Source organism: Vitis riparia, chromosome 7 (genome assembly GCF_004353265.1).
Source record: "Vitis riparia cultivar Riparia Gloire de Montpellier isolate 1030 chromosome 7, EGFV_Vit.rip_1.0, whole genome shotgun sequence".
Lineage (NCBI taxonomy): Eukaryota > Viridiplantae > Streptophyta > Magnoliopsida > Vitales > Vitaceae > Vitis > Vitis riparia.
The window spans coordinates 14,286,940-14,310,290 of record NC_048437.1 but is presented as its reverse complement, the minus strand read 5'-3'; the positions used below and the strand labels follow the sequence as shown (position 1 = coordinate 14,310,290).

The 23,351-nt window shown below is 36.5% G+C and overlaps 1 pseudogene; it reads right to left on the bottom strand.

The window, feature by feature from the left end:
- Positions 1 to 20,646, bottom strand: part of LOC117919224 — a 52,874-nt pseudogene extending 32,228 nt beyond the window's left edge.
- Positions 20,647 to 23,351: the final 2,705 nt, after the last annotated feature.

The following is a 23,351-nucleotide window of genomic DNA, read 5'->3' as shown; positions in this document are numbered from 1 at the left end:
TTCAAAGAGATTAGAAGCATAATCCACCAGACATTGTGACACCAGAATCAATGTCAGCTTCCTAAAAATGGCTTGGTTACAAAAAAGTCTGCTATCAAGGAATAGAAGCATACTCTAATGACAGGATATAAGTTTCAAAGAAATTAGAAGCATAATCCACCAGACATTGAACACCAGACTCAATGTCAGCTTCCTAAAAATGGCTTGGTCTGTGATACATTTTAGAAAAGGGTAAACCTTACTTTCAGCCACAGAACAATCTATACCAACTTTATCTAGCTGCATTGTAGTATGGGTTGTCATTTGCCTCTCTATCTAAATCTACTTCCCTTATTTCCAAATAAATTAGCACATAAGCTATAAAAAATAACAAAATATCATCTATATTTTCAAATTTTGGCAGTACACTACAAATTTAACAGAGAATATTTTTTCCCAAAAGACTACTAATAAACCATTATAATATAATAATTTTTATCCTAACAGCCTTTTCCATGGACAGTTCTATCACATTTTGTTTTTGGGAAGGATAACTCATCCTTGTTTTTGTATGTTCTTGTGCAATTCAATGATATATGAATTATTTGTTTCTAATTTAGAAAAATAAAAGATAAATAATAGGAAGAAATTCATGAAATATCTCTGATATCTCAAAAAAGTTTCTACAACATTTTTGAAAATTTCCAAAAACATCCCCTCAAGGGCGTAGTTCAATGGTACTACCCTCTAATGACGAACCTAAGGTCTTGAATTCAAACTTCCTTGGTATTTAGGTGGTGTAGGATAGAGGGGCAAGCCCATGGGTTTGCGTTTTGGCATTTGGTATAAGTATCTCTGTAAGAAACTAGGGGAGAAATGTTTGAGTGAAATGGTATTTCATTGATACTGAGAATGATATACACATACACTACTTATAGGCTGTATAAGACACCAAAAAAGGGACAAAATAACTATACAACTAACTTTCCTAATTTATAGGGTTGACATAAAATACAACTAGGTAATCCTTAGAGATCAACAATAAATCTCAGCTAAATATTCTCCTTTCCAACAACCTCATACTCGGGTTGGATTCCCGGTTATCAAATGAATAAATAAAACATCCAAAATCTTGAGATTCATTATTTCTCTCAAAAATTTCAAATTTCTCTCCATGTGGTACCAATAAGTATTGACTTGCTTTATATGTTATGATACTAGAGTATTAAACTATACAATTATCCATCAATATGTTGATTTTACACATATTTGTTCGGGTTAAATACACTTCACCTCCTCCACCTTTGGCGTGTTTTACATTTTGCTCCCTCACATTCAAAACTCAACAATTTACCCCCAAAATTTGTTAAAGAGCAATATTTTACCGCCCAAACTTATTAAAAAATCAATGAACAATTTGTTAAATGAAGAAACAAAGTTGAAATGGAATGAAAAACATCTATTGTCCAAGTTCAAAGTTGTCACACTTCACAAGTGCGTTCGAAAATCACAAATAGCCAAGCATACATTTTTTCAAAAGTCAAAAATAAAAATTGGTAGCTACTTTATTTTGAAGACGTTTGGGAAATCCCATTTCAAGGCTGCTAATTCAAAGTTAGTTCTACCCAAGTTCAAACTAGTATTCAAACTAGAGTGCGAAAAAGTAGTCCCTTTTATAATTTTATGAAGGGTTTGTAATTAGGGGGAATGTGTTGGTCTTTAACAAGTTTAGAGGGCAAAATGTTGGGTTTTAAATATTAGGGGGGCAAAGCATAAAACACACCAAAGGTTGAGGGGGTAAAATGTATTCAACCCTATTTGTTCAATAATATTTAGACTCCAATAAGTGTAGTCAACTGAATTAAACTTTGCTAAAGTTTCATTCCAAACTATCAAGTTTGTACTTTTCATGGGAAACAAACAAGCAAATCATTAATAGTGAGAAAAAGTACAGGAAAGATGAGCTAACATTCTGGCCAAGATAAAGAGAAAGAACAAACAAAAATGAAGTAAACACACCAAAAATGAAACCTAGAAGATATCTTTTCAAAAATGTTCTGATATCGATATTTTCTCAACATTTACTCATATCCAAACAATTGGCATTTCCATTGATATTTTGATCCTCAGGTTAAGATTTGGCCATGATTAATAACCTAGTGATGTCTGCGAAAATTTAATGAAGTCTCCCCATTAAAAAATTGCAAAATCTCTGGAGTACTTTTTCCTTTTTGATAAGTATAAGATCAAAATACATTGAAATATCACAAGGGGCTATAACCCAAATACCAGTACAGTAAACAAGTTATACAGAAAAATGAAGCAGGCAATGAAAAGGAAAGGGAAAAATGGTGAAATGGCAGCACTATAAAAAACAAAAAATACCCTGCCGTCATCCTCTACTCAATCTATCCACAAAATATGAAGGAGAGTAGCTACAAGTTCAAGTATGCAAACAAATAAAGATAAAAGAAATATGTCCCTCAGTTTCAAACCAGGCAGTTCTCATCCTGAAATAGACTCCTTCATTTCCCTCCACCTGCACTCTCTTCGTTAACTTCCATCCTTTGTCATCTGCACTCTCTTTGTATCTCCAACTGTTAACTGTTCTCACAAAATCATCAGCCACATCCATTTGCCAATCTTGGAAATTCCTAAGGCACCTTGGATTCAAACACCCTTCTGTCTCTTATCAACATACCTACTTGCATTATCCTTTCCTACAATACTAAATAAGTCCAACTCTGAAAAGATTTTCTAATACTCACAAAGACACCACACATCGTGCCATAGCCAACTCTATGGCAAATAAATTTTGAAATATCCTCCTATCCTCTCCTTATCCCTTTCCAGAGCCCCTTCCCATAGGAACTTCAACTTACTTTAATGCAAACCCTCCCCTCTTCCCATACTTACCTACCACCACTCCCTGCCAAAGGCTTTGCAATCACAGGAATGGGTTTCAGGCAAGGACACAAGATAAATTATGACTTACAGAAATAGGACACAACACATCAGAGGAAGGTTTAATCTTCTATGTGCAATTTGATATGTGGAAGCACAAATATTATTTTAAAGGTATTAGCCAAAATGGCTCAGTTCTAAGGGAAATAGAAGCTATTAATCTGAGGATCTGGATGAAAATTGTTCTCTAGAAAGATTGTTGTGGATAAGTCAAAATTTCCACCGCCAAAAGTCTATCTTAAAACATTTGCACTTAAAACATTTGCAGTGTCAGTTTCCTAACACACAAGGTACAGAAACTCAAAAACCAGCTGTTGTTTAATTTGGCCAGAATCTAAGCAATCCCTCAGATGCACTCAAGACATTCAGAGCATGAAAGCCACAGCAAAATGAATACCTTCTGATCAAAATGAGAACCTTGATGAGCCCAATGGTAATCATATCCAAAGCTTATCATGCGCAAAATAACTGTCATGTAAAATAAACCAGAAACCAAACATGAAAATTTTACAAGTTGAAATTTTAACATCATGCTCCCATCTCAAAGACAATAATTCTATTTTCCAGAAACTTTGAGCGTGAATCAGCTACAAGTGCAGTTCTTTTGGCAAAAACATTGATGAAAGTCCAAAGTCATAAACCTTATTACTAGTAAATTGTATTTCATATTGTCAAATCTGATAAGAATCATGATTCAGGGTCTAAAATCTATAAGGATTTTCAACAAATTCAGTCTTTCTAACATACTGTCATAGAGTTTCTTGCTGCTCCACTGCCCATCTAAATGAGGATATCATTTCCTTGTTCAGCAGCTATCTCTGCTTCTTTCCTTATTTTTTAACAAATTATGTGGCTTAGCATTTTAAGCAATAGGTACTAGATAAACATCCTAATAATCAAAATTGCAGCCATGAAGATGCTATTTAGTTTTGACTAGCAAATATCTGATAATGCAGGATAGCTATTCAGAATTTCAGACACATTCAACCCATCCAGAAGGCAAACATATTACCTAGAAGCACAAATGTGCGCAGAAAACATCATTATTTATCAATATTCTAGCTTTAGAGAATGAGCAAAATTGTTAATCAATAACATCCTCATCCAAGGAATAAAATCTCAATATCTAATACATGTATTCAACCCCATGATCAAAACGATCCTTGATCTTAGTATTGGTCTAGGTTACAACCATTTGATGAAAAAATTTAAAATAAAACGAAAAATTGCTCTCACGTTTCAACAGACAAAGCCATGTAACTAAAAATAAGTATATATGAACTTAACAAAATAATGAGATCAACACAAAATTATAACAGGAAAAGGGGGCCATGCATCAATGTGAAGCATATCAATTGAAGAGACAACTTTGTTACTATAAATGGATAAGAGCTTTTTACATTTTTTATCAAACTCCCATTGTTCACAAAGAAATTTAGCCACAAAAGTACATTCATTGAACTCCAGAAATATATGAAGTAAAATTTGAAAATAAGGGTTGTTCACACAATGTTGTTACTTTATTCGCTAACTCTCAGTCAAAATCTAAGTACAAGAGTATTAAAATTTCATGTGAGGTAAAAAGATGGAGGAGAGAGAGAGGGTGAGAGAGAGAAAGAACGTGAGAGAGAGGGATAGTGGCGGCGATGGGGGAGCGACAGAGACTGCAGAGGGCGAGATTCATGCGAGGCCTGGGAAGAATGTCAGGAAGGGTGGCTTCGGCGTGGAATTGAAAATGTTTGAGGTTGAGGTGGAGGAGAGGAGAGGTAGACTACAAGCCACGATCGTGGAAAGGAAATGAGGGATCTCATCGTGGGTCAGGCTAGGTCCGGTGAGTCTTGGGATAGTTCTCGATTGCCTGACTATGAGTATTGAGGACGTAAGGATGGGTAGGTGGGTAAGAGAGTGGTAAGAGAATGGGAGGGATTATTCGCTGACGCGCGACTTTAACAGAGGGGGTTGCTTTCTCCATCTGGGGGTTGCGGACTTGGAGAGAAAGAGGTTTAGCATTTTTATCCCCAAAGGAAGAGGAGCAAAGGGTGGTTGGGCATCAATGGTGGAAACTCTACGGAGATTGGGTTGTGCAGACGGAGGGATAAAGAGTCAGAAGGAAGACGAGCCACGATCGAAGCCAAACATGGCGAAGACATATGTGGAAGCGACTAACATGGCGAGGGGAAAGGAGAGAACAGCAGTAAGGGTAGAGGTCACAAAGGAGGAAGTGGGTCGAAATCTAACCAAACTTGAACACTGTGTTGTCGGGACATGGAACCCTAACGCAATAAAGGGGGACGATCTCAGAGGGTGGGGAACCCAGTTAGCGAGAATCTGGAGTCTCAAAGGAAATCTAGGGCTAGCAAAAATGAAGAGGGGCAAGGTTTTAATGGAGTTTGAGTTGTTGACAGAGGCTGAGCAAGTCTCTAAGCTTGGAAGTATTTCGTTCGGGGGGTTATTTCTTCGTTTGGAGAAGTGGAGGCCGGAGACGGGATGCCTGAGGGAAGGGGAGAAAAACAGTGAAGCTTGGGTGCGGGTGGTAGGTTTACCTGTTTCCCTGTGGGAGCGAGACATCTTGAGGAGGATTGGGGAGGCGTGTGGGGGATTTCTCGCGGTTGACTATCAAACGGAAAAAATGGAGGAGTTACAGTGGGCACGAATCTTGGTGAAGCGGAACGGTGAGACTCCTCCCAATGCAGTGGAGGTTTGGGTTGAAGAGTCATGCTACTCACTCACCTTATGGTGGGAAGTCAGGCCAGTCATGAAAGTGTCGACGACTGGTAAGAAAGGGAAGGCTGTCGCAACGGGAGAGGAGGTAGGGGGTGATGCAAGTACATGCGTGAGCGAGCGCGTGACGGTGGTGATGGAGGGTTCGAGGCTCGAGGACATCCTGCTGACTGCCGATGGGACGCGGGGTCAGTCCAGCGGGTCAGGCCAAACCTCGGACCTTTCTCGGAGAGACGATGGGTCTCCAGGCGGGCTGGGTTTGTTGGGCCAAGCAAAGCCCTCTCGGTGGTCTAAGGTCTCTGACTCCCCTGGGCTTATTTCGTTTGGGCCGGTTAACCCTGGGATTGGGAAGCCCACTGAAAAGGCCAAGTCTACGGGGCTTCTTCAAGGGGCTGGGTTGGACAACCAAAGCCCACCTTCATTTGTTTTGTTTAGGGCCCAAGCGAAGAAGGGCCTTTCTGCTGCGGAGCGTAGTCGAAGCCCAATGAGGGGCTCAGACGCGGCTATTTCTCCTTTCTGGGTGAAGGACGGACTGTGGGGGCTCTCTGGGGACGAGACTCAGTGGGGGGGGGGGATCTCCAGGACTGACTGTGCCCTGCTGGAGGAAGACGCAAGGTATGATAACGCCCTTTCCTCCTCTGGAATGGTGGCTCTTGACCCTCCTTCTCCCTCTTTTTCTCCTTTTGGTCGGACTCCTTTGAGGGAGTCTTTCGACCCTTCTGGGGCTCTTGTGGACTCAACCAAGGGGGATAGTCTATGCAATGGAACTGGGTCTACAAAGCAGGTTGAAGGAAAGTGTTGGGATTTGGTAGAGATCAGTAATGATAGTATGGAGGATAATAGAAAGGCTTTGTGCCTAGCCCGGTCTATGCCTCAAGAAGAGAGTGGATGGGTGGAAGCGAGATGGGAGGAAAGTGATTTGGCTAGGTTCAGTCAATTTCTGGGATTCTCGACGGAAGGCCTAGAGAAAGATATTTTGGAGTTTCTGGTTAAAATTAGGAAGAGGAGGGAAAGAATTCACAGAAAAGTCATGTTGGAAAAATCGAAATTTGAAAGAGAGTTGAGAAGACTTGAATGTTCAGTCAATTATGAGGGGGGGAAGAAGAAAAAGTGCACTGTGCAAGGAAGAGAGTGCCAAATTATGGAAGTCCAATGAAAATAAGGCTCTTGAGTTGGAACGTGCGCGGAGTCAATGATAGCTCCAAGAGGAAAGTGATTAAAGCTATGATCAGAAGCCAGAAAGTTGACCTGTTTTGTGTCCAGGAAACAAAAGTTCAGTCCATGACAGAGGGTCTGGTGAGGAGCTTGGGCTCCGGGAGGTTCCTTGATTGGGGTGCTTTGGATGCTCAGGGAGCCGTAGGAGGGATTCTAATTTGCTTGGACAAAAGAACCCTGGAAGTCCTTGAGATGGAGATGGGTCAATTCTCAATCTCATGCAGACTTAGGAATGTAGAGGATGGGAAGGTCTAGATATTTACAGATGTGTATGGGCCGCTTTCCAAAGATGATAGGGAGACTCTCTGGGGAGAGCTTGGGGCTATAAGAGGTATCTGGGATGATCCCTGGTGCTTAGGGGGTGACTTCAATGTTACCCTATCCCTTTGGGAAAGGAGCAATCAGGGGAGGCTAACTGACGCCATGAGAAGATTTGCTCAGGTGGTGGATGATTTAGAGCTCCTGGATATTCCGTTGCAAGGGGGGGTGGCTTCTTGGAGTGGGGGAAGGAATAATTAAGTTTGGGCTAGACTAGACCGATTTCTAGTGACCCAAGATTGGCTTGACTGTTTTAGTGGGGTTATTCAGTGTAGGCTGCCCAGACCAACCTCTGACCATTTTCCCATTTTACTGAAAGGTGGAGGGCTTAGAAAGGGCCCTTCCCCTTTTAGGTTCGAAAATATGTGGCTCAAAGTTGATGGGTTTAAGGAGCTTCTTTGAGGATGGTGGCAGGAGGTGGGGGGGAGGGGGAGAGCCAGCTTTAGATTGGCTACAAAGTTGAAGATTCTGAAGGATAAAATCAAAACTTGGAACAGGGATGTGTTTGGTAGGCTGGAAGTCAACAAAAGCCTAGCCTTGCAACAAGTAGAATTTTAGGATAGGGTGGAGAGTGACAGGAGCCTAACTGAAAGAGAGACGGAGCTGAAAACAGAAGCCAAGGACATCTTTAAAAAATGGGTGCTTTTGGAAGAAACGCATTGGAGACAATTGTCTAGGGAGTTGTGGCTTAGGGAAGGAGATAAGAACACTGGTTTCTTTCACCGGATGGCTAATGCTCATAGAAGAAATAATTCCATGGAAAATATTAAAATTAATGGGAGGTGGCTGGAGGAGGAGCAGGAGGTGAGAGAGGGGGTTGTGAATGCCTTTCAGCAGCTGTTGTCAGAGGAACATTCCTGGAAAGCTAATATTGAAGGGCTGCAGCTCCAAAGGCTAAACCATGCTGAAGCTGAAGGTTTGGAATAGCCATTCACTGAGGAAGAGATCCATGCGGCTCTGATGGGGATGAATGGAGATAAGGCCCCAGGCCCGGATGGATTCATAGTGGCCTTTTGGCAATCTTGTTGGGAGTTCGTGAAAGAGAAGATTGTGGACTTGTTCAAGGAGTTTTTTGAAGAAAAGTCGTTGCCAAGAGTCTCAACTCTACTTTCTTAGTCCTCATTCCTAAGAAAGGAGGGGCTGAGGACTTGGGGGACTTCAGACCCATCAGTCTGCTTGGGGGTCTGTATAAGTTATTGGCCAAAGTGTTAGCCAATAGACTTAAGGAGGTTTTAGACAAGGTGGTTTCGCCGGACCAAAATGCCTTTGTGAAGGGAAGACAGATTTTAGATGTCTCGCTCATAGCCAATGAGGTGATTGACTATTGGCTTAAACGCAAAGAGAAAGGGCTGATATGTAAATTGGATGTTGAAAAAGCCTATGACAGCATTAATTGGAATTTCCTCATGAAGGTCATGCACAAGATGGGTTTTGGGGACCGGTGGATGAAATGGATTTGGTGGTGTATTTCAACTGCAAGTTTCTCTATTCTGGTCAATGGGGTGCCAGCTGGTTATTTCTCCAATTCTAGGGGGTTACGCCAAGGAGATCCACTCTCCCCCTACCTCTTTGTGTTGGGAATGGAAGTGCTAAGCGCGTTTTTAAGAAGGGCTGTTGATGGGGGTTTCATTTCAGGCCATAAGCTTCGAGGGAGGGGGGGAATGGAGATAAATGTTTCCCACTTACTATTTGTTGACGACACGATTATTTTTTGTGAAGCAAGGCAAGATCATCTTACCTACCTAAGCTGGATTTTGGTGTGGTTTGAGGCAGCCTCTGGTCTTAAAATAAACCTTGCTAAAAGTGAAGTAATCCCGGTTGGGGAGGTGGAAGACATTGATGAGTTGGCAGTGGAGTTAGGGTGTAAAGTGGGGGCCCTTCCTTCTGTTTATCTGGGGCTGCCCCTGGGAGCCAAGCACAAGACCATGGCTATGTGGGACGGGATTGAAGTAAGATTGAGAAGAAGGCTTGCCCTTTGGAAAAGACAATACTTGTCAAAGGGCGGGAGGATTACCCTCATTAAAAGCACCTTGGCCAGCATGCCTATTTACCAACTGTCTCTTTTTCGCATACCTAAGCTAGTTGCAAAAAGGCTCGAAAAATTACAAAGGGATTTTCTTTGGGGAGGGGGAAGCATGGAAAGAAAAATCCATCTAATCAATTAGGAGGTGGTGTGTACCCAAAAGGAGAGTGGGGGTCTAGGTATTCGGAAAGTTGATCTCTTGAATAAGGCCCTGTTGGGGAAATGGATTTGGCGGTTCGCCTTTGAGGGAGAAATCCTTTGGAGGAAGGTGATTGGGGTGAAGTATGGCCATGTGGGTTTTGGTTGGAGAACAAAGGAGGCTCGCGGAACGTTTGGGGTGGGGGTTTGGAGGGATATCATGAAGGAGTCGTCTTGGTGTTGGGATAATATAGAGTTCAAAGTGGGAAAGGGGACTAAGGTTAGTTTCTGGACTGACCATTGGTGCGGAAATGAGGTGCTGTCCCAAGCTTTTCCCCAGTTGTTTGCTTTGGCGGCCCAAAGGAATGCCTCGGTAAATGAGATGTGGGATTCTAGCCTTGGTCAAGGAGGTTGGAACATAAGACTCTCTAGAAACTCTAATGATTGGGAGCTGGACGCCCTAGGAGAGCTGTTGCATATGGTGAGGGATTTGAGGATTTCTCATGAAGAGGATTCAGTGATATGGAAAGGAGAGGAACATGGCCGCTTTCGGATTAGAGATGCTTATAAGATGTTGACAGGCCCTAGTGTCAGTTCTTTCCTGAAAAAGAGCATTTGGGTGGACAAGGTCCCAACCAAAGTTGCTTTTTTTGCATGGGAGGCTTCTTGGGAGAAGGTCCTAACTTTGGACAGGCTTCAAAGACGGGGCTGGCATCTTCCAAATCGGTGTTTCTTGTATGGTTGTGAAGAGGAGAATGTAAATCATATTCTTTTACACTGTATAGTTGTAAGGGCTCTCTGGGAGATCGTCTTGGCCTTGTTTGGGGCTAATTGGGTGTTCCCAGAGAAAGTCAAAGATATGCTAGTCAGTTGGAGGGGCCCTTTTGTGGAGAGAAAGAGGAAAAAGATTTGGACTTCCATTCCGTTGTGTATTTTTTGGACAGTTTGGAAGGAGATAAATAGATTAGCTTTCAGGGGGGGGCTCTCTAGCTATTCAGAAACTTAAGAATTCTTTTGTTTGTAACTTGTGGAGTTGGGTTAGGGTGTATATGGGAGAAGAGTCCTCTTCGCTTTTAGGTTTTTTGGAATGGCTTGCCGTTCCCTAAGGGGTGGTGAGTGTTGTTTTTGCTTAGGCTACTATGTATACTTCCTATATGCTCTGTGGCTTTTTGCCTCGTTTTATATATGCGCACACTTATCTAAAAAAAAAAAAAAAATCTAAGTACAAGAATGGCTAAATTCCTAATACTCTAACTCTTACAATGTTAATATTATCAATATATTCCTTTGTCGTTTCCTATAAAAAAAAAAAAAAATTACTTTGAGATACTAGGTTTCTGGTACTAATAACCTTAGCGGACTTAATGACAGAAGGATGAAACTTGGAAAGCAAATCCCAACAAGTTTCTGTAATATTCTTGAGGCACAGGTGAGGGAGACTTTTGGCATGACTATGAGGAAAGATATTGGAAAAGGTTGGGAAGATTTCTGCTATAGGATAGCTATTTGGGTAAAAAATGGTATATGGACAAAATTTTGGTGGGGAGAATCAGTTGAAAGAAGCATTTCCTTGATTGTTCAAACAAGCTTCTTCTAAGAATGCTACAGTTGCTGATTTTGGCAAAGGAGGAAATGGAGGCCAAGGATTGGAGCAATTCAAAATTCCCTTCCAAGATTAGGAAGTGGAGGGTGTGACCCAATTGTTGGAACTTATTTATTTAGTGAGAATGCAAGATAAAGGAGAACATCTTAGTATCGAATGAGGATAGGAAAGGAAGTTTTAGAGTGAAGCCATATTATAGTTCCTTGTGCTCTAAAACTAGAGTGGATTTCCCAGCCAAAGAAATTCAGGGCTCTCAGGCTCCCTTGACAATGCTTTTTTTTCACTTGGGAAGCAATATCAAGGGAAGATCTTAACCGTAGAAATGTTAATGAAGAGGAAGTGGATGATGGTCAATAGATGTGGTTTGTGCAAAGCAAGTGAAAAGTCAAATAACCACATTTTGATTCATTGTGAAAGAACAAGGCAGCTATGGACATTTCTTTTAGCAATCTTCAGCCTGAAATGGGTGTTTCCAGCTATAATAAAAAATCTCCTCCTCAAGTGGAAGTTTAGACGCCATGTTTGGCAAATGGATCCCCTATGTCTATTATGGTGCATATGGAAAGAGCAGAACCACAGAATTTTTAATGGAGAAGAGCTTTCAAATCAAAGATTAAAGAAGAACTTCATTAAATCACTTTGGAAACGGTCCCATGTTTCATTGAAAATGGGAAATTTTTTACTGATGGAATTCTTAAATAGCCTTAACAGTGGATAGTTTAGGTTTTTTAAGGTAATTTTTTTGTAGTTGCCTTTCGGTATTTTTTGTTCTATTTTTTTGTGTATACTGCCTATATACATTGGGCGTACCCCTCTTCCCTAGACATTCTTTATTCACAGATGTATATATATATATATATGCTTGAGGCAACTAGAATAATCATATTGCATCCTGTGTACTGTTATACCCATTAGATGCTGTCACATGTTCTTTCCTACAACAACCATTTCTTCTACCACTACTACCATCTCAACCTCCTTTGCCAGTATAGGTGCGCTATAAAGACCTCAAGGGGGAAGGATGAGACACTAACAGTTTCTTGACAATTTTCCTCCCTCAAATATTGCAATAAGTCCATTGAAATATAAAAGGAGGATCTTTCCCAAGAATAACAATCTGAGGGCATCCATATTCTGGATATTGGGACTACAAACTCAAAGATATGAGCCTACTCAATGATCTTTCTGCAGCCTTTTGCACTGGGTAGGACAAAATTTCTTGACAATTTCCCTATTTCAAATTTTGCAATAAGTCCATTGAAATAAAAGAAGGATCTTACCCAAGAATAAGAATCTGAGGGCATCCATATTCTGGATATCAGGACTACAAACTCAAAGATATGAGCCTACTCAATGATCTTTCTGCAGCCTTTAGCACTGGTTAGGACAAAAAAAGGAAATCAAGCCACTGGGAGGTGACCTAACTCCTCCAGCAATAATTCTATCTGAGTAAAATGAGGTGATGTATTATCCCATTTTCCACATTGATTGATATTTTGAGTCTCTGACAAAGCAAGAATCATTCAAGCTATGTTCCCCATTTGGGAACAAGTATCAGTGATGGCATCCCAAATCTCCCAAGCAGCCTGCAGTCCTTAGAAGGTGAAAGGTACTTCTACTTTCTGGATGAATATGGAAATGCAACCAAGATATTTTCTTGTTACAGAAGCCTACAACCTTAACATCATTTTTTCTTAACAGATAGGGATTTCAGGAAAAGGAGGCATTATGAATTATCACCTGTAGCCACAAAAATAACAGGATTGGTGAAAGAGTCTAATCTTCCATCTAAAACTTTCAACCAAATGTGATTTTTTGGAAGCACAAAAGGATTATGCAAGAGATATTTGCTTGTTACAGAAGCCTACAACCTTAACATCATTTTTTCTTAACAGATAGGGATTTCAGGAAAAAGAGGCATTATGAATTATCACCTGTAGCCACAAAAATAACAGGATTGGTGAAAGAGTCTAATCTTCCATCTAAAACTTTCAACCAAATGTGATTTTTTGGAAACACAAAAGGATTATGCAAGAGGTGTTGGTTCGAAACAGATTGGTTTTACAGGAAAACATAAAACTATCATTCTGGGGATTTGGATGGAAATTGTCCTTTAGAAACATTGAAATTGGTAAAATGAACCTGCCTTTATCAGAAGCTTAAGATATTGGAAATCCAGTTTACTAATAAAAAGGTTTTAAAAATTTAGTGGGGGTAGAGAGCAACCAATCCCTAAAAATACTTATAGATGTTTAGAAAAAGAAAGTCACAGAAAAAAGAATATCTTCTGATCAAAATGAGAATCTTGATGTGCCCAATGGAAATCATATCCAAAGCTTATCATGAGCAAAATAACTGTCATACAAAATAAACCTGAAACCAGAATTGGAAAAACAACCATATAGAGAAATAATATTTGCCGTTCTCTCAATTTACAATTTGGAAATCTTTTGCAAAATGTTTCCATTTGAATAGCAGAAGTTTTCCACAAATCTTAAGTAAAAATCAGCTAGAAGTAGTGTTCTTCTGAAAACCAGGAATGCATCTTGATGGAAGTAAAAAATCATAAATTCTTTAGCAATAAGACAAAGCAATGCATATAGTTGATTTCATTGGAATCATGATTCAGAGTACAAAATCTATCCTCAGGTATTTTTTTCCGTTTCTGTTTAAAACAGATTCAATCATGCTAATACACTTTCATTCAGTTTCTTGCTGCTCTCATCTCTAGCCTAAGGGGAAACTTTCTTTGTTCATCAGCTACCTGTGTCTCTTTCTTTCTTTTTAACGAAATATTTCTCTTACCACTTAAAGAAAAATAAGCTTGTCACATCCTAGGTAACAGTTAAATATCAAATAGTTCATGAAGATAGCAACGAAGATACTCTTGAGTATTACCAGCAAATATTAGATAAATCAAAATCAAGTTATCACTGCAAACATGTGAACACTCATTAGAATGAGTCAAAGCACCCAGAAGGCCGACGTATAACAATGGAGCACAATCATATTAACATAACATCATGATTCATCAATCTTCTAATCTTAGAGAATGAATTCAACACTCAACAACTGCAGAAGGTCAAACATGGCACAATCTAGTCAACATAACATGAATTCTTTTGTGCAATTCAAATCCATCTAGTGCCATCTTTTATTAAGTTCTGGGAAATTTTCTAGAATCCAGAGTCATAAGGAGAGGTTATACTTTGAGATTGTTACCTAATCTCTACCTATAACTTGCCACTTCTGTACGCTTGAGACTGTGAAAGATTAGACACCAAACACAACACATGTGGAGTTACTAGTAATAATAATAATGAAGGCTGATGGGCCTTTTCATTACTCACATTTTGAATTTACATCATACATATAATTTCTTCTTTAAAAAGAAAAATAAAATAAAATAAAAATAAGAAGAGAGACGGATATAACTTCATCTGTGCATGTGGTGGATAAAGCATTATGAACATTATATGAACTAGAATCCCAACAAATAAAAGAGGGAAAGGAAATACCAAAGTTGAAACAAATATGCCATCTAAAGGTACCCCGGAAGTTGTCCAAATAAGCCCAATGTTGCCTATGCAAAATAAGCATTTACAATCATAAGTGAGTAGGCATGGGTTGAACATCTGACTCCTCAAAGTAACCAATAATTTATATCCTAGCTTAGAGAGCTCACCCAAAAGTGGAGAATGAATATCCTTCATTAATACGATTATATATAAGAAAAAATAAGTTGAAAGTCCAAAGTGCTGATGAGAAGTACTTTGTTCGTGCAAATATCTGCAGAAACATAAGTCTAGTAATTTAATGTAAGGGAATTGCAAAATAACAACATCAACAATGATATATAATAACAACAACAACGATAAAGAAACAGTGACACATCCAAAACTTTCATGAGACCCACCTTTACGAGAAGAAAATTAGCTGAAGCAATTGATAGGACAAATATGATGCTACCAAAAAGGGGAAAAAAAAGCATTAAGTTAAAAAAAAACAGCCCATAAAGGAATTCAACAAACACAGGAATAGATCAAATACCAGGCTCCATGTAGATATGCTAGGTAAATCAAAGATATCAAAAGCCAAACTACCGCCATTCCCTTTGCTTTTAATTGACAATATGCCCTCAACATATTGGCCACAAATGCAAAAATTCCAAAAACAACAGTAAGAATATGCAAATTCCCCCGAAAGTTTCTCCATTGAGCATCAGAGACATCCTACAGACAAAAAGGCTATTTTAATCTTACCATTAATAGTGTAAATACTGTCATGGCACTGAATTAGAATAAACTAACACTCATATGAGGCCCATTTAGAATTTAAAATTTTATGGGCCTTTCAGTAATTATTTTCTGTTTTCTAGAACACAAAAATGAAAATGAGACTATAAATATTTGATACAACAATTTCAAGAAAAATTCTCAAAAAAAGAAAAAGAAAAAAACCTTAGAATATAAGGTTTTGTTTGGCAACAATTTTCAAAAACTATTTTTCGTTCTCCAAAAAAAAGAAAAAAGGAAAACATGTTTGGCAATCAGAAAACTGTTTTTGTTTTTTGTTCTTAAAAATGGAAAATAGACTGTTTTCAAATAATATCTTTTAATTGCTTTCAATTGTTTTCACTTATTTTCTTAAGACTGTTTTAAAAAATAATTATACAAACATAGAGAATGATTAAAAATAAAGCAATAGATATAAATAAATAAAAAAATTCTAAAACATTAAAAATTGGTTAAAAACATTTTAGGTTTTCAAATAGACTTTTATTCTACAAAACATTAGAGAACAGTTTTTTAAAATTGTTTTTCAAAACTGTTTTAAAAAACAATTACCAAATAGACCCTAAGTCATTTTTATTTTTTAAAATTTATAAGCTCTAAAATTTGAGTCATTTGTGAAAACATTTCCTCAAAACCAGTTATTTTGCCAAAGGATTTTCTGAAAATGAGTCGTTTTGATCATATTTCCAGAAAATGGATCAACTTTTGGTGACTTTTCCTGAAAATGGGTCCTTTTGCAAACATGCAAAAATGCAATCAAAATAGAAATTGAAACACAAAACTGAAAGTGGTTCAAACACAACCCCTTTGGAAGACAATTTTTTACCATCAAAACCACAAACCAAACAACCTAGTTCCCAAAAAAATAAATAAAATAAAACAAAATAAAATAAATCCCAATAGACAAATAAATTAAGGCAAAGACAACATACATTGAGCTGATCAGGAACCCACCCAGGACGCAAACCAAAGACCTTGTGAGAATAATCTGCAAAACAACATATAAATATAAGAAATTGTAATTGAAAAGTGAAGATTTAGAAGTCAGCCCAGAAAGTACCATGAGAAATTTGAAGGGAGCGCCGAATGATGATAATGTAGAAAAGGAGAGCATAGAGAATCAGAAATGTGAGTTCTCGTTTCTTCCAACAACTCTTCATGGCTTTTGCCCTTTTCTATACAATAAAAAGCTGTGAGTATGATGATGGATTTGAGTCAGTTTGATTTTTCAGTGGAAACCTGGGAATGTCTCATAGCAAAATCTGAACCCCTCTTCCTCAGGAATTGCTAGAAGGAAAAGAAGAAAGAATTTTTTTAAAAAAATAGTAATAAATAAATAAAATTCAAGATGAAAATGTTAAAACTTTTTATATTCGTATATATAAACATTAAAAATTGGGATTTTTAGAAATATTCAAATAAAATAAGAAGGATGAATAATCCTTCAGAAAGAAGAGCAACCTCAAAACAAAACATGGATAAAGAGAAATAAGCTGTCTAAACAAAAGCTATAAACTTGAGAAGGAAGAAATACCCTACAAAAGACTCTAATCAACTTTGCACAATCACAAATCTAATTTGCATGGTCTGCAATTCCCATAAGATACCCATGCTATCTCTAAAACCAACACCATGAGGTTGTTGAGGCCCAAATCTGCTTGCAATGCATAGGCCTTCTCCCAAAGCAAGGATCTCAGCTTCAATGACCAATCCCACCCTAGCAAGTTTGGAAGATGCTCTACTCATATGTGCTCTATGTTATCTAAAAACACCACCAATCCTATTTGTCATGCATTGTCTACTTATGCTCATCAAGAAATTCACAATATGCTTCCCCATACTAGGTCACTCATATCATCAATTTCTAGGTTGCTAAAAATTGAAAATATGCTGCATGGTTTTCTTTTCCTTTTTGGATAGGAAACAAGCAAATTGCAAGGTTGTTTCCATGGTTCAAATGTGTCTAAATTTCCTGCAACTTGGTAAAGAAATCCCCAAGCTTGTCCATCTTGATTTCAAATAATCAATAATCATAATCCCGTTCATCACCATGTCACTAACAAACAATCCACCTTTCACCGAACACCACATGGGTATCACAAAAAATCCACACAAAAGTATTTGGAACATGCACATGCTCACGCGTAAGCAATACCATCATTCTCAGTCTGTGCCAAGCTTTTGTGTCAAGATCTCCTATACATTTTAGTTTTTAATAAAGAACTGCAACTCCTAGAAGAAAACCTTCAATATGACTAGTTACAACTTATAAGATCATCAACAAAAGAAAGACCCATGATTCTCCATATGTGATTCTCCAGTAAATTGGTTACTTACTAATCCTTCAGGCAGGGGAAGGAATATGCCCAAATGTCGCTCCATAGATGCAATCCATTGAATTGCCTGCTATCTAGAGGGAGATACTCTGTCACTCAACTGGATATAATGGGCTGAAAACCCTGGATCACAAGATAGACCTCTAACTAAACTACTCTAAATAAGGGTGAAATATTCCCTTCAAAATTTATATGATATCTCAATAAAAGGGGGAAGGTGAAGGATAAAATGCCCCCCACCCAAAACATTAGTCTTCCATTTTATACAATTAGCCTTTATTCTAAGAGGAGCCTCGGGACCAAGCAGCCACTTTGAGAAGCCAACATTTTGGATCAAAATAGTGCAGTTCAAGCACAGCAGAACAAACACAGATAACAGAGCACCAGGAATCAGCAAGCCATCCTCCAATCCCATCAAATCCTCAAAGCTCTGCGGAGACCAGAACAAGCTCTACTGAGAATTGCTTATAAACATGCTGTCCTCCAGCCAATTAGGATTCTCAGCAGCAAAAAAGGTGCTCCCAACCAATAGAGCTCACTACTTGCCACTAACCCTACCAATTTCTACCCTATTCTCCATCCTTCTGGCCTGAAAAGTCATTTCTCTGTCCAGGGATAAAATAAGTGTGCACATGCAGATATGATAAATTTATAATTTACAAACAACTTCTATTTCGAGTTCTATTTATAGCAAGAATAGAAGTAACAAGAAAACAAAAATTGAATCTTCAATAAAATCAAGTAGACAGATCAACTTTAGAAAATATATAAGATGATACAAACATGCATTCAAGGCAATTTAACATTCTCTCACAGAAAAATTAAAGATATTTAAAAAAGGCACCAATCAATGAAACCTAACATTAAAAGAAAACCTTAATCACCTTATCGATTGATAAAAAATAATGTGATAAAGGAAATATAACCGAGGCAGTATGCATTGGAGTGATATAGAGGGAGAGAGGGGGAGACAGACGGAGCAAGAAGATTGGTAGCTTCTCTTTGAGCTCTCAGTTGTGCATCAGGGTGGCTCTTATTGGTTTCCTATTTCTGATTACACTAGTATATATGCACATATGTGGGCATCTGTATGCACATGCAAGTGTGTGAGCACACAATTGTGTGAGAAAGCATCGTGTGCGCACACACTTAACCCAATAATGGAAGAAGACTAATTTGACATTTCAATTTAAAACCTGATAATAAGGTAAATTAGTAAATCTAAAAAAGCAAGGAATTGGTTAGAAAACACCTCTTAACACTAACCACACAAAACCTCAAAGCCCACTATCCAAAGTTTTAACATTTTCTTATAGGTGAATTGGAGATATATTATTAAAAAGACAAAAAAGCATCAGTTAATGAAACGTAATATTAAAAGAAAACCCTAATCACATTGTTGGTTGATTAAAAATGACCTCATAAAGGAAAAGATAACCAAGCGAATATGCGTTGGAGAGAGATAGAGAAAGAGGAGGAGAGACAGGGAGAGGGAGAGGGAATGACAGAATTGGGTGCTTCTCTTTCAGCACTTAGCCATGCAATAAGGAAGCTATTATTCATTTCCTATTTCTAATTAAACTATATATAGATATGTATGTGTACATGTACATGTGGCCAAGTACACACTTGCATTGTGTGCATTCATGTACACACACCTAACCCAATAGTGGAACTTTTCTAAGGGTAATGGAAAAGGTAAAGAGATACCAAGGATGTTCCTATGATAATCAATTGCCGAAAGAAGGCTAACTTGATGTTTTAACTTAAAACCTCATCAGGGGATAAATTAGTAAATCTAAAAATAGATGAGATTGCTTAGAAAAATCTTCTTAATGCAAACTATAGAAAATCTCAACACACACACACACACACATACACACACACATAGATATATACTATATAAAGTATGAAGAGTTTGTAGACGTTTCTCTTCCCAAAATACCTTATTATCACTTACTTCCCCTCATTGCTCAAATCTTTAATATTTGATCATAACAATCATAATAAATTCACCTCTCTATTATTTATTAGTTACAATTGATAAAATTAAATCCATTTTACTTATTTGCACTTTGAAGTTCTTCCTTGTCTTTTTTGTATAAGAGTATTTACATTGGGATTCATTGGCAAAGTGGTGGGTACCATTTATGTTTCCATGGTAAAATCAGTGAGCATTAATTCAAGACAAATCCTTTTTTATATATAATTGTACAAGATGATGTTCCCACATTGTTAATTTTATAAAAATTCTAGCTTCAGCTGAAGTCCAAAATGAAATCCAATTCAAAATTTTTATCAATGACAAATTAATAGTTCCAAGAAAATAGAGGAAAAAAAGGTAATAATATTTTTCAGTTGTACCTTATATCTCATCTTTTGCTTCCAAAAAAACATCCGACTCTATGTAAAGAGACATTTTTCTGTACTCTGGAAGGAAAATTTTACAATTCAAAATTTTAATTACTTCTCATATTTTCCCCGCATATAAACTGAATCTAACTTCATACAAGAAAACATTCTCAAATGGCAAAGACGGTCAGTCTAACAAAAATTTCGTTGTAATACAAACTTGGTTCCACAGGTTTCCAAAGAGAAACTTTAGAATTCAAAACTTCCAGCAATAGCATTCCCGATTTATAAAGCGTTCAGAGTGAAATCCAAGCCCGCTGTTTGGTCACCAAGAAAATGAAGAAAGATAAAAGAAAGCCAAATCTTGATACCCATGTTATCTCTCACACTTTGTTCGCGGCCAAAAATCCAAAACAAACAAACCAAAGAGTCATATGAATTACAGATAAAGTTCCATTTTCTGTATTCTGGAGCCCCTAGATTGTGAAATTTTACATTCAAAATTTTGTTTCATTTTCTCATTGTTTTCTCAGCCTCCAAACGATTGTATGTAAACTAGAGGTCGATTCATTGAATTGGAAGTAGAGATTGGAGCAGCACCTTGATCTCAGAATCGATTGACGTGCTGCGTTTGGAGAAGAAATGTCTGAATGATTTTGCGTAGATAGAGATCGGGCTCCTTGTCCTGCTACCAAACTGCAAACCTTGAATCTGTCTCTGCAACGTGGGCTTACAATCAGTCCAGCTGATAATGGCCTGGGCCTGGACCGGGCCATTTCGAACTATCGTTGGGAATGCAAGTTGGGTGGGCTGCCTCGATCCAACCCAAACCCAACCCGACGTTCGGGCCGGTTTGGGCAATCATCTTCAATACTCGGGTTTGAATTGGGTTAGATTTTTTCAACCCAAGCTCAATTTGGGTTGGGTTCGGGCTAATGTTCAAACAACCCGAACCTAGCTTGAGCCTAACCTCTCCTATATAATAATATTCATCTTCTTTTTCTATTTTTAAGAAAAATATCATATTATATTATATTATATGTTTTTCATTATTTTTAAAAAATTTATAAATTTATATTTATTCTTTGTTGTTATATTCATATAAATACATTAAAATAATATCATAAATAAATTTTGAATTATACAACTCGAGTCTAACCCGATCAACCTAAATTTAACTCAAACAACCTGAAATCAACTTGAGTGTTAAAAAATGAGGTTAGGTTATACTTGGGTTGAATACCTTAGATTAGAATTTGGATTAATTATTTTTTAATTCGGGTTGAGCTAGGGTTAGTCATCAACCTAATTGATCAACCCAAATTGCAGCCCTACTGATTGTACATTTAAAGAGCTCATTTCCAATGCATGTCACAACCTCTTGATCAAATGTTGCAAATTGGATTGTTTAGCCTCAGGAAAAACTAAGTCAACTTGGTAAATGAGTTTCAGGTTTCACAAGTTTGGCAAATAATAACTATTTTTTTTCCAAATTTATACCTCTTGTATTCATTATAATTAAGTATACCCCAAGATAATTTGGATTGTTATTACTCAAATTTATATTATTTTATTTATAGTATAGTAGACATCAAAAGTTTAGTGGATTAAATTACCACTAAATTGATCATAAAAATTTATCACTCTTTGTTTAATAAAATTTGGGATTGATAAGTAATAAATCTTACGCATTGAACATATGATATACAATTTAAAAGATGACACGTGATGAAATTTGGAAAGTTACAAAATCAAGTCTTGTGAAATCAAACAAAATTAAATAATTGAAGTCAAAAGAAAATTTATTAGTGTTGGAAAATTTCATAAACAAAGGAAATAAATTTTTTAATTAAAGTTAAAAAAGAATTAAAAATAAATATTTTTTTGTTGGTAATTTTTTTAAATAAAAAGAGATAAATTGTTAAAATTAAAAAACCAAATTCTTTGAATTCAACAATCAAATTTAGAGTCTGATTGGTAGTAATTCTAGAAAGTACTTCTAATACTTGAAAATTTTTATCATTCAAGTGTTAGAGAAATATTAAAAACACTATCTAGAACCACTTCCAAACGTACTTTTAGTTCTCCAACTTCACCTACATATAATAATGACTTTTTTCACTAAAAATGATTTAAAAAAAAAAAACCTTCATATGGAGAAAAAGGTTTTTCAAAGAGAAAAATATTTCATAAGATATCCCTACAAGTCCAAAAAATCACGAAAGTACTACATGTGTTTTTCAACATTAAACAAAAGTCATTCAAAAGCAAGTCACTCTAGACAAATTTCCTAAATAAAGGAAAAAGGTCTCCTGAATGAAGTCAAAAGAGACAAATACTCTCTTGTTGATCAATTTTTTAAATGAAAAAATAAGCTACTCAAAGTGAAAAACCAGATTCTTTGAATTATATAATCAAATCTTAAGAATTCCAAAATTAAATTCTCTAACTTCATTTATAAATAATGTGACTTCCTTTAATGGAGAGGATTAGGAAAACAACAACTTCCTATAAAAAAAAATATCAAAAGTATTATATATACATTCTTCATCATTCAACAAATTCATTTGGAAACAAGTCATTCTAAGCCTTCAATTGATCTTCAACTCCAAAAAAAACACTTTTATGTCCTTTAAATTGTAATCAAAATGACTAAATCGAAGGAAATAAAAAATATTATCACAAGGATTGTAGCATATGATTATTTTAATAAAAAAAATTTGTTTACATATTTTTCCTATAATTTTGTTAATTTTGCCAAATTTTCCAAAATTTGTGTCTACAAGTTTCAAGCTATTCTAGATATTTTACCCATATTTAATACATTTTACTAAAAAAGAAATATTATTTAATTACATTAATCTCATTTTCAAAATCGTATCTAATTTATATCATTTTATTTAAAAAACCAAAATCTTCATTTTTACATCTTTAAATTTTATTTTTGTAGCTATATAAAAAAAAATACTTTTATAATTTTACATTTATATTATAAAATGATTTAATTTATTATGTATTAGTCCTTTCATTTTTATTCTAATAATTCAAATTTAATTTTTTATTGATTTAATAATTCAAGTTTTAAACTAACCCCATGAGGTTAAAGTAATTGTTTTAGTTTAACAATTATAGTTTTTAATATTAATATAAATATATAAAAATTATTTTGATAATAATTATAAAATTATTATTTTTGAGTTAATTCTTGTACTAAGACGATCACTCCAAATGCATAAAGTATTATAAAATATTCTATTTATGTCATTAATTTTGCTTCTCTTTATTTTGATTTTAACTATTAAAATAAATTTTTCATTAGTACAATTTTTTCATCTTCCTTAATTTCATATGACGTAAATAAAACTCTTAAAATGCTTAGATCGCCGTTTTTGCGATTTTAGGATTTT